The 12887-nt window shown below is 43.7% G+C and overlaps 1 protein-coding gene across 7 annotated transcripts in view; it reads right to left on the bottom strand.

The window, feature by feature from the left end:
* Positions 1–12887, bottom strand: part of ZC3H12B (zinc finger CCCH-type containing 12B) — a 98360-nt gene that overhangs the window by 36426 nt on the left and 49047 nt on the right. The gene's annotated exons all lie outside the window — the stretch shown is intronic.

Below are 12887 nucleotides of genomic sequence, written 5' to 3' on the forward strand. Positions count from 1 at the left end.
TGTTTTTTTTAAATGTTTGTGTCATTTTAAATAAATAAATAAAAGGACAGAGACACAGAGAAAGGGGAAACACAGAGGCCAGTGCAGGGATAAAGATGGGCAAAGAATGGAAAAAAATTATAATATTTTTTTCAGAAGCATGAGCAAAATTCATTAAACTATTTGACCCGCTCTAGTGGTGGCTTAATACCAAGAAAAATACTACTTCAAATCAGGGATGTCACAAATCCATTTTTTTTGCTATTTGATCAAACAGCAACTAGTAACTATTTCTATTTGTTAGATACTAAACATAAATAAATACATGATCTAATGAGATTTCACCCAGCAGTAAAATATGCCAGACTAATATCCTGGATATTTCTCTCTCACTCTCAAACACTGCACACATGCATGCATGGTCACCAGAGCCCAAAATGCTTCCACAGAGATTATCCATAGAGGGAGTAATAACCCACTATAATGCTGAGAATTTGAAATTCAAACTAATTTTCTGAGTTTATGATTTTTGATGTGGGAATATGCACTTGGTCTAGTTTCCATCAGCTGAAATGGGAATGTAATCTGGATTAACGTATTTTGAATAAGTGACAGTACAGATTCAGTCAAATCCTTCCAAACTGCCTTGATTTTCACATAATCAAGCAATACATCTTGATACGTCGTTCACCATCAGTCCAGTATGAAACAGAAGGTTATTTTCATACATTGATTAAGTTATGGCAAAGCCAAGGAAGCCTGAATCAATGTTTACTTTGTTGAATGTTTTCTCAAGCTATAAATTTCAAATCCAGAAATGAGTCATTTCTTCAGCATTCTCAAATGCCAAATAATGCAACATACCTTTAACTAGAGTTCACAATCTCAGGGGAATTGTTGAATCATCAGCTGCCAAAAAAATCATATAGCAGCAGTGTCAAGGAATGCTTTCTGCCATGTTTGGCTAGTAGATAACAACCAGTTGTTGACCTTGCTACCACAATCCATCCCTTTGTCAGCTAAAGACTTAACTACTGCAAAACTCTATGTGAGCATAAGTTTTAAATCAACCTAGAAACTTAAGACGGTGAAGGTGGCAGCTTTTTTTTTTTTTTTTTTTTTTTTAAAAGGTATGCCTACAATTGGATCTGGAGGTATAACTCTCAGCTCAAGGAAACATATTCTGGCGAGCTCTGCTTGATCTAGTGCACTAAAAACACGAGTGTCTTGGCAGCACAGGCAGAAGGAAGGGCTAGCCACGCCAAATACATACCCATCCAAGATCATGGGCACATACTTGGTGCGGCTAGCCCGTCCTGCCCCTTGCACTGCCACAACTACCCTCTATTGTTAGCAAGCTAGCTTGAGCATGTCTCCTCAAGATGGGACTAACTCCTCCAGCTCCAACTGTAGACATACCCTAAGTCAGAGGTCCCCAAACTGTGGGGCATGCCCCACTAGGGGGGCACAGAGGGGCCCGGGCCAACCCCCATGGTGGGGGAGCGCCATCCAGCCCTGCCCCACCCCAAGCTCTGCTCTGGCCCAGCCCTGAGTCAGAGCCCCCAGCCCCACACCTGGCCCTGGCCCCACTCTTGGCTCTGGCTGCGGCTCCACTCCTGGCCCTGCCCCAGCCTTGGCCCCTGGCTATGGCTCCATTCCCAGCCCCAGCCCTAGACCCACCGCCAGCTGCATCCCCAGCCTCGGTCCCGTTACCCCTGTCTGTGTCCACCCTGCCTCTGCCCACGCCAAGCCCTGGCTCAAGGGGGGGGGCACCCTGAAAAATTTGGGGAACACTGCCTTAAGTGGTGTATCCTAGCAGAAGCACGTGACACCAGTGCACTACACTGAATACCTATTGGTTTCTAGGAGGAATTTAAATTTTTGGTTTTGACCTATAAAGTCTTAAATGGCTTAGGCCCTTCTACATGAGACACCATATAATGTTCAAGGGTCAGGTGAGTCAAAGGGCAGTCCAGATCAGCGGTCCGAGTTCACACAAGTGGTCCAATAGGCAGGTGATCTAATCTAAGGGAAATGTACAGCAAGATAACTGGCAGGGTCAGGCGGGGTGGAATCAAGCAGGGTCCAAGTAAAAAGTAGTGGGCAATTGTTTGTTGCTCAGACAAGACCAGAAAGGAAGCAGGAAGTTTATACTGTATATGGTCACCAATCAACCAGGGTCAATATCATGTGACCAATTAGGTAGGAGGTTGCAGAACCCTAGAAGCTGGCCCACTCACATCTGTAAATTCCTTGAAAATTGGATGAGTCAGCATGGCATGATGCCCAAAGCTGCTTCCCAAGAGCTCACTGGGTTCTGTGCTATTGAAGTCCTCAAATCGTGGTTTAAAAACTTCAAGGAGCAGAGAATCCTCCAGCAAGTGACCCATGCCCCATGCTACAGAGGAAGGCGAAAAACCTCCAGGGCCTCTTCCAATCTGCCCTAGAGGAAAATTCCTTCCTGACCCCAAATATGGCGATCAGCTAAACCCTGAGCATATGGGCAAGATTCACCAGCCAGATACTACAGAAAATTCTTTCCTGGGTAACTCAGATCCCACCCCATCTAACATCCCATCCCAGGCCATTAGGCCTATTTACCATGAATATTTAAAGATCAATTACCAAAATCATGTTATCCCACCATACCATCTCCTCCATAAACTTATCGAGTTTAATCTTAAAGCCAGATAGATCTTTTGCCCCCACTGCTTCCCTTGGAAGGCTATTCCAAAACTTCACTCCTCTGATGGTTAGAAACCTTCATCTAATTTCAAGTCTAAACTTCCCAATGACCAGTTTATATCCATTTGTTCCATTTGTTCTTGTGTCCACATTGGTACTGAGCTTAAATAATTCCTCTCCCTCTCCGGTATTTATCCCTCTGATGTATTTATAGAGAGCAATCATATCTCCACTTTGGTGTGGAAGCAGGCCCCATGGCCTGTTCGAGTAGGTGCTGCTTCAGATGAAAGTCACAAGCCACTTGTGTCAATTTCTTGAACAATCTGCAGATCACACCATGCTCTTTAACATGGCCATAGCCAAGATGGAGCAAGCACTGCGTGTGTGGAATTGCTATTGGGGATCACTCCCCCACAAGAAGGACAATGTTTAAACCCTGGTCAGGGCATCACTGAGGAAAACTAAACTTATACAACTAACAATAATCTAACTAACACTAAGGATACTACTAACTATATACAACAAGAGAATACTAAACGAATTGAAAAGTTGTGAGGTTAAGACCTCACTAAGCTCCAACTCCAGCCTGAGGAAGGTTAGGGATGAACTTCTACAGCTCCGGTACACTGAGCATGCACAAGCCTAAGTGGAATACATGGCTGCATCTAATCGAAGAAGAATCAGGAAGTCTGAGTTCTACTTGCTGCTCTGTCATCCAACTGTTCAGTGCACTATCTTGAGAAAATCATTTGCTCTCCCTGCATCTAAGTTTCTCCATGTGTAATGTAAATCCCCACCCCATCCAGCTCCACTCAAAATGCTGATGCTGGGATCATCCTCCTAGCTCATCACTCTAACCTTATCACCTCCAACACTTTGCATCCCTCCATTGGCTTCCTCTGTCCCACTGCATCAAATACCATCCTTTTGTCTTCACCTTTAAGTCCCTTAATTATTTTATTCCAAGATATCAGTATTTTATCCTAGCAACCACCATCATCTATGCCCCAATCAATGATGACAGCTGTTGATCACCTCTATTTCTGCTTCTCCCTCAAGCACCTTTATGCTTGAGAACTCCCCATCAAATCCAAAAAGCCACCACCTTGTCTTCCTTCAAATCTCTGCTTAAAACTTAGCTCTGGTGTGAGGACTACAGAACACTGCTATCTGGAAATGACTAGGCAAGCAGTGAGCTGCGTACTGTTTATTAAGAACAGTGTATTCATTTTACTTTTTATAATGTCCTCCTATCTTTTACCCACCCCTTTTCTGTTTCTTCTACCTGTTGCATCTCGTCACTAGCCCAGTCTGTGAACTCTCTGGAGTAGGGATTTTTAAAATGTATTTGTTGTAATGTACATAGCACAATAGAGCCCTAGTCTTTGATAGCGAAATCTAGGTGCTATTGTATTTAAAATAACTATAACAGTAATTCTGATAACAGTCAAGGCCCTTTTGTGCCACAATACCTACAAGCAGTCAACCAGTGATTTATGGCTGGACTAAAGGGCACTTATGAAAGTTGAGATTTACGTAATTACAAAACAAAACAAAAATGTAGGTGTATATATGTTTATCTTTTATTATCTCCCTCTCCTGTGACCTGTCCATGACTTGTACTAAAAATACCCCTGATTAAATCTTAGCTGGTAGCTTGCTGTTCTGGGGGCCCCCAGAGGGAGCCACTGCTTTGGGGGACTCCATCTGGGGGGGGAACACTCCTGCGGGGCGGGGCCAAGCCACTGCTCTGGCTGGGGGGCATTAATTAATTAATCTGGGTGGGAGGCAGGCTACTGTTCTGAGGGAAGGGCCAGTGGTACCAGTGGGTGTTCTGGCTGCCCCCAGGGCCGCTGCTCCGGCTGCCATTGGGCCTCCCCTGCTGCTCTGGCCACCCCTGGGGCCACTGCTGGGGGCTGTCAAGCCGCGTCTGCTCCCACCATCCCAGACCAGTTGCCTGGGACCGCCTGAGCAGCAGCCGGTGCAGCTGGCCCAGGGGCAGCTCTAGCAGTGACCAGTGCAACTGGCTGCGGGGCTACCTGAGCAGATGGCTGCGGAGCCGCTCCATTAGTGGCTGGTGTGGCTGTCCCTGGGGCCAGCTGCTTGGGTGACCCTGGGATCAGCCACACTGGCTCTTGCAGAAGTCACGGAGGTTGCAGAAATTCAAGGATCTGTGACCTCCGTGACAGACACAGAGCCCTAATCATGACTATCTCCATGTTTGTACAGTCCAAGAGGGCCCAGCTCCCTATCAAAGCTTCTACATAGTTCTTTAATATAGATATACAATTTAAAAAAAAAAACATTATAGTAAAAGTATGCTAAGGTGACAAAGTCAAGCACTCAACAGTTAGGAAGTGCCAGAATTAAATTTGCCCATTCACTCTTAACTTAGCCTTGTGTGGTATTTCTTATACTATGCACCCTGGTGCCTCTAAGAAAGCTGAGAGCACAAGAGAGAAAGTCTCCCTGCACTCATTCCTGTGCCTGGTGCTACAGCAGTCCCCAGCAGCTGGGATGAGCAATTACAGGTGAAGTCCTGTTCAGCCCCTGCAGCCTTGCACTAGAACATGCTAGGTACAGACAATATCTTCAGAGAATTTAAGCTGCCAAACTCTAATAAGTTTCTGCTGAGCACATGTGAAAAAGAGGCTCACAACTTGGCAAGATTTAGGTTGATTTTCACAGGAACAACCAAAGGCACATCCCTCACCCCAGTCACTTCCTGCCAAATTTCAAGTCCCTTCTCCAAAGGATGGAAACATCAGAGCTTCTCAATTAAACAGTTGTGCTTTTTTTTTTTTTTTAAATTGGCAAAATAATGTATTTACCATTTGGGCTATTAGGCAAAAGGTTATAAGCCAGTGAAAACAAGAAAATAAAATGGACAATGTCAGGCAATCTTAACTCTAGGCCAGGGGTGGCCAACCTGAGCCTGAGAAGGAGCCAAAATTTATCAATGTACCAAAGAGCCACAGTAATATGTCAGCAAGCCCACTTCGGCTGCCCCCATCCCACCTCCTCCCACCCTCTGGCAGCCCCACCAATCAGCGCCTCCCCCTCCCTCCCCACACCTCCCAATCAGCTGTTTTGTGGTGTGCAGGAGGCTCTGAGGGGGGTGGGGAGGGAAGGGGAGGAGTGAGGGCACGGCAGGCTCAAGGGAGGGGGCGGGAAGGGGTGGGGTGGGGTGGAGTGGAGGCCGGGCCTGTGGCAGAGCAGTGAGCACCCCCCAGCACATTGGAAAGTTGGCACCTGTAGCTCCAGCCCCGGAGTCAGTGCCTATACAAGGAGGCACATATTAACTTCTGAAGAGCCGCATGTGGCTCTGGAGCCACAGGTTGGCCACCCCTGCTCTAGGCGATGCTATCAGATACACATATAAAACTAAATACCGCTCTCCGGTACTCAGGGTGTTAATGGCCAAATGCACAATCTGACAGCACTTGCAAAGAATTTTTACTTTTCAAAAAGTAAATTTTAAAAGTTTAACCATTGCCAGACAGGTAACTATTTACTGCAATTGTGTTTTGATTTTATTACTGAAATAATATGAGAATTTACAGGGATTCTTTTGGTGATTTATAGCTGAAGGGTTTGCTATCTAGCTTTATACCCTTGCAAAATTATTTTAACTTCAGAAGCAATCAACAAGGTTTCATACAAATTCAAGTTATCTACATTCTTGCTTCACTAAAGCACCTGAGCCATCTCTTTGTGCTCTTTCAGTATTAAAACTTGCATCACCTGCTTAATTAATATCAAAATTGTATACAATGCTGCTTAGACTACCTCTTGTATATTTCCACTATTCAAAGACAAATGGAAATGCAAGTTAAATATATGCTTCCACGAGAGACAATGGTGAAATACATTAGACTAGACATTCAGATTTCATTGTAAGTCGCAAATTAAATTACAATAACTAAAACACTTATAAAGAATTTATTGGACTCCGACACATCGTTAAAATGTGACCTACTGGACAAATGTGTCTGCAGCACACATACACAAGTGAGAACTACATGGAATTACTAAGGAATGGATATTGGGGAGGGAGGTAGTTTAGTAGTCCTCCACTTAGTTTTTCAGTATCTCACATTATGTACATTATGTATAGCTGTTTTAAAATCAATAACATTTATCAAAAGGTTTCAGGGTAGCAGCCATGTTAGTCTGTATTCACAAAAAGAAAAGGAGTACTTGTGGCACCTTAGAGAAAATTGGTTAGTCTTTAAGGTGCCACAAGTACTCCTTTTCTTTTTATTGATCAAAAGAAATATCATCTGTAAGTAAACAAAAGCATGGAGAAGTAAAAATGTTCAACAAAATCTTCCTATTTTAAATACCTCCAGAATTTGAGCTCAGTGTAAACCTTTCTAGTTTTTAGCGAAGGAAATACAACCCTTATGTCCCCTTCTCCATCAGTCCCTAAACATGCCAAGTATACCCCACCTATAAGTAATACTGTTTAGGCCAACAAGACAAACAGATCAATATCAAGGAATTACTATCTTTGTTAGCGAGTATATAGCAAGCGAGGATGTATAATAATTCCTTGATATTGATCTGTTTTTGTGTTTTCCTTTTGGTAAAATTAGCTGCATGTGATTTTCATCAAAATCATCATTACAAAGTTTACAGATCTGAAGAGACATAAAACACACATACAATATGTGGCTGAAACAATGGCTGAATTCTTGATCATACAAAAATTATAGGGCTTAATTAACCTCTGTGGTAACTCACTGACATAATCTATACATTTCATTTGCGAGGTAAAAAGGCATACACAAAATACTAATAAGATCAGAGGGGAAAAGGAGGAATGAGAGCTGCAGTATTTTAACTTGTACAATTTAGCCTCTCTTATGTACTTAGCTGTAAAATGGTTTGATTCCAGTATATATAATTCCATCATGGCTCAACATTCCATGTCTGAAGACATTTCTAATTCCTATATTTATGTAATATAGCCCACCTAGTATTGAATAAAAGATTCTTTTTTTCCCCTCAATGATATTGCTAAGTGACAGTGACTTGAGACACCAATTAATATTGATCAAATGAATAGTCTGCCCCATCTGGGCCAATTCAAAGTTTAAGACCATTGCACAGATAAATATTAAAAACATGGATACAACAACATAAAAGAGTAGAAGATTTAATGTTTACTCATATAAAAATTATCACACCTGCCCATATCTCACATTGCATTTTCTAAAAACATCCATTACAGTTGAACCTCAAAGATACGAAATTCAGAGTTACAGACTGACCAGTCAACCGGACACCTTGTAGGAAGGGAAGTAATCAATCAGACTGCACTGGAGATGAAAAACCCAGCAAATGCTGAACTGCAACCTTTTTCTTTCTGAGGCCCCCCCACTCCAACATACTATAAAAACACCAGGCCCCAGCAGAGGGGCCTCAGGGCTTTAAGCCCTTTGGGACTTCAGCCACGCAGGCAGGAGGGGGCTCCAGAATTCAGCCACAGGGAGGTTGGGGGCTGCAGCTGCGGGGGAGGGTACCAGGGTTCTGGTGTCGGCGGGGGCTCAAGGCTTCTGACCCTCGGGAACACCGGGGCTCAGGGCTTTAGACCTGGGGAGGGTGCTGGGACTCAGTACTTCAGCTCCGTGGCTCCGTTCCTGGATTCAGCCCTCTGGGGGGTGCCGGGGCTTGGGGCTTCAGGCCTGTGGCTACATTCCTGGTTTCAGCCCCATGGCTCCGTTCCTGGAGTCAGCCCCATCGGGGACGCTGGGGCTCAGTGCTTTAGCTACGGGGGGGAGGGGGAATGCCACTTTCAGCCCCAGTGCTCCCCCAACCCCGTAGCTAAAGCCCTGAGCCCTGTGCCCCTGCCCCACTGAAACTGGGAGCAGAGCCATGGGGAGCCCTGAGCCCCATCTCACCCCACAGGGCTGACGCCAGGAATGGACCTGTGGGGCTGAAGCCCCTAGCCCCAGCACACTCCCCCAGGTCTAAAGACCTGAGCCCTGGTGCTCCTGCAGATCAGAAGCCCTGAGGCCCCCGCTCGAAGCCCTGGAGCCAATCACACATATGAACCTGGGAAAAATGCTCAAAGTTGCACCTTTTAGAGATAGCTATGAGGGCAAATCCTGTGGTAGTGATTTGCCTAAGGAGTCTACACCATAAATAGGTGCTGGAATGCATAGAGAAAGGAGTATATTATGTATTTTATCCCATGGCTAATACCATCACTTTATATTTTGTGTATAATATAAGACAAATGTATTTTTGTATGGTTTAGACAGCACAGAATCATAAACATGTATCTTTTACCATACTAGATTATAATATATATGGGGTTTGGGGGTTTGTTTGTTTGGTTTTTTTTTTTTGGTGGGAGGGGGCGGCGAAGTAGATCAGGATTTTTTTTGGAGAGTAGCTTGACAGATTGGAACATGTGTGTGTTGTAGTACAATCACCAATCCAGTCCTGCTTGTTAAATAGGACATCACTAGTTTATATAAATCAGAGTAAGAACAAAGTTCAGTGTGAATCTTGTTTTAATATTTCTTCCCTTCTACTTACCATAAATAAAAATAAAATTAAAAATGTCCAACTGCCATAACTGCTGACTCATGGTTCTTCTGAAATGCATAACCTTCAGCACATTTTTCTACTTATAATAATTTTCAGCTGTAGAAGTCTGTACGAGGAAAATCATGCCATATTAATTATGCCTTTCCACTTTTATATTTTCAACCTAATATTACAATGTGTCTTCCTCTGTATATGTGTGGGTTGGACTGAATAATACTAAATGGTGAATTTCAGTTCATGAAACGAAGATATGGGTAATGGAGTTCAGCCTCCAGCTTTGGGTCAAGTTTGAGTTCTCTAATGCTATTTTTTCCCCAGCACCTCTTGGCCTTCCAACGATGAATGCTGCTCTGCTACACATTTTCTTTTAGTTCTGCTTAAAAAGCTTATCTTGCTTCCCTCCCACCATCTCCTCAACCAAGGCAAGGCCCTTGTTACATCATGCTGGTACTGGTTCTTGTTAAAAGTCTAGTCTAATAAAGCTTTTTTATTATTATTTATAGCTCTGTAAATATTGCTTTCTGTTTCCCATGCTATTTATCACTTAAAATGAAGAATACTTGGAAATAGATACCACATACTGCAGCAAGGCCTGCTGTATGTCTTCAAACCAAGTTTAAAATAATAATTGTGGCTTCTCAGTTGAACAGAGAAAAAGAAGCAGGATATATATACTGATATTTGCTACTTAAAATTTGGAAATACTTTACTTACATGCACGATTTATGGTGGATTATTTGTAATATAAATTAATGAAATGTGATTATGAAGACAAGACACTGTTCCAGCTTTATAGAAAGGTCACCAGCCTATTTTAATTTAGCCTCTTTTTCCATTTAAACCATTTCTAGTACTAAAAGCAAAGTTTTTACACAATATAATTTTAAGGAAAATTACTAAGTACTGTATACTTTTTTTTAAAAATCACTCACGTATATGTGCAACATCTCTTTCAAGCTTGACAATGACTGAAAATCAAGCTATGCTTGCACACATTTTCAATCTTGCCATTTGAGAAGTTTTCCATTAAAAGTGTTTTTTCAAGAAAAGTACAAAAATCAAAAATAAAATGTAACAATCAAGATATTTCAATTAATACAACATTGTTTCCAATAATTGGACAAAGGAATGCAAACATACATCTACTATAAAAAGAAAAGGAGTACTTGTGGCACCTTAGAGACTAACAAATTTATTTGAGCATAAGCTTTCCTGAGCTACATCTCACTTCATCGGATGCATTCAGTGAGCTGTAGCTCACGAAAGCTTATGCTCAAATAAATGTTAGTCTCTAAGGTGCCACAAGTACTCCTTTTCTTTTTGCAAATACAGACTAACACGGCTGCTACTCTGAAACCATACATCTACTATGTTACTCTTTTCTGTTTTCTCTTTCAGGGTTTGTTTGTTTTTCTAAACAAAGGAAAGGGCCAGCTCCTGAGTGAAGTGGTTTTTTACCCATGAAAGCTTATGCCCAAGTAAATCTGTTACTCTTTAAGGTGTCACCGGACTCCTTGTTGTTTTTGTGGATACACACTAACATGGCTACCCCCTGATATTTAGCTCCTGAGTTGACTGTGTATTAGATATAAATGCAATCTATTAAATGTTGATTTCTAGTAACAACATTTGGTTTGAAAGATGTTGTCAGGGTTCCCGTCCCACTCTGAACTCTGGGGTGCAGATGTAGGGACCCACATGAAAGACCCCCTAAGCTTATTATTCTACCAGCTTAGGTTAAAAACTTCCCCAAGGAACAAATCCTTCCTTGTCCTTGGATAGGCACTGCTGCCACCACAAGTGAGTTAGACAAAGATTCAGGAAAAGGACCACTTGGAGTTCCTGTTTCCCTAAAATATCCCCCACAAGACCCTTCACCCCCTTTCCTGGGGAGGCTTGAGAATAACCTACCAACCAAATAGGTAAACAGGTGAGCACAGACCAGCCCCTTGGGTTTTTAGGACACTAAAAAGCAATCAGATTCTTAAAAAACAGAACTTTATTATAAAGAAAAAAAAGTAAAAGAAACACCTCTGTAAAATCAGGATGGATGGTAATTTTACAGGGTAATAAGATTTAAAACAGAGAGGATTGCCCTCTAGGCAAAACTTCAAAGTTACAAAAAACAGGGATAAACCTCCCTCTTAGCACAGGGAAAATTCACAAGCTAAAACAAAAGATACTCTAACACATTTCCTTGCTATTACTTACTATTTCTGTAACTTTAGATGTATCATTCATCCTCCCCCGCAGCCTCAGGTTGCCGTGCCACCAGCACTCTGGCCCGCCGCTCCTGCTGGGCAGCGCGGCAGTGTGGCTGGCTCCAGCATGGTAAGGGGGCAGGAACCGGGGGGTTCCGGGGGGCAGTCAGGGGACTGGGAGCAGGGGGCGGTTGAATGGGATGGAGGTTCGGGGGGGGGCGGTCAGGGAACGGGGTGGGGGGGGGCTGGATAGGCGTGGGAGTCCCAGGGGGCCTGTCAGGAGGCAGAGGTGTGGATAGAGGTCAGGGCAGTCAGGGGACAGGAAGTGGGAGAGGTTGGATGGGTCGGGGCAGTCAGGGGACAGAGAGCAGGGGGCGGTTGGATAGGTGTGGCAGTCCCAGGGGGCCTGTCGGGGTGGGGTGTGGATAGGGGTCAGAGCAGTCAGGGGACAGGGACCAGGAAGGGTTGAAAGGGTCGGAGGTTCGGGGGGGGGGCAATCAGGAGGCGGGAAGTGGGAGGGGGCGAATAGGGGGCGGGGGCCAGGCTGTTTGGGGAGGCAGAGTCTTCCCTACTCAGCCCCCCATATAGTTTTGCAACCCCAATGTGGCCCTCGGGTCAAAAAGTTTGCCCACCCCTGCACTACAGGTACAGATTACAAATGACAATAGTACTGTCCTATATGTAATTTAAAAGCTTATTATACAAATAATATTAAAATGTAAAATAAATTTTGAAATATGGGACGGTTTAGTATTTAAAATTTCCCCCCAGCCTCTCAGAAACGTAGTCAAATAATTTCCTAGAAAAGTCTTTTCCACTTCAAATGACAAAACTCATTGACAATACAGTGTAATACTTTTGATAACAACTTCCACTGAGTAGCAGCATATACATGCAATTAACTTATCTGCATTTATAGTAACGAAAACTGCACTAAGTTTTTCTATACTGCACTTCTAGTAAATTCAGAAAAAAACATTCATGTTTGTAGCATGGCACTGATCATTTAAAACATACCAAAAATAAATGATTTATTATCTACTATCTGATGTACAGTAGCACACAGGCTTGCATGAGGCCACTAGGAGCTTCCTGTGAGGCTACTGTGACTATTAGGGTCCTGGAGCCCCTTCCCCAAGCTCCCTGCTGTCACCACTGGCTCTGCTCCCTGCAGCAGCAGCCCAAACCCAAGGCGAGCACCGTGATGTTTCATTAGAATGTACGTAGTAGAACTGCCACCTCTGGCTGTGGGAGGGAACAAGACCCCTCACCCCACCTACTTTGTCTTGACTGACAAGAGGACACTGACAGGGTGCTGACTGGCCAGACATCTTATTGGAGGAGGGACATGTAACTCGCCATGGGACCACCTAGCCAGTTCTGGGATAATCAGCTTGCAGTGGGAGGAGCCAGGCAGAAGCAGGATGACACCAACTGGGACAGGCTGTATGATGTAACTGG

This window comes from Caretta caretta, chromosome 9 (assembly GCF_965140235.1).
Source record: "Caretta caretta isolate rCarCar2 chromosome 9, rCarCar1.hap1, whole genome shotgun sequence".
In the NCBI taxonomy this organism is placed as follows: domain Eukaryota; kingdom Metazoa; phylum Chordata; order Testudines; family Cheloniidae; genus Caretta; species Caretta caretta.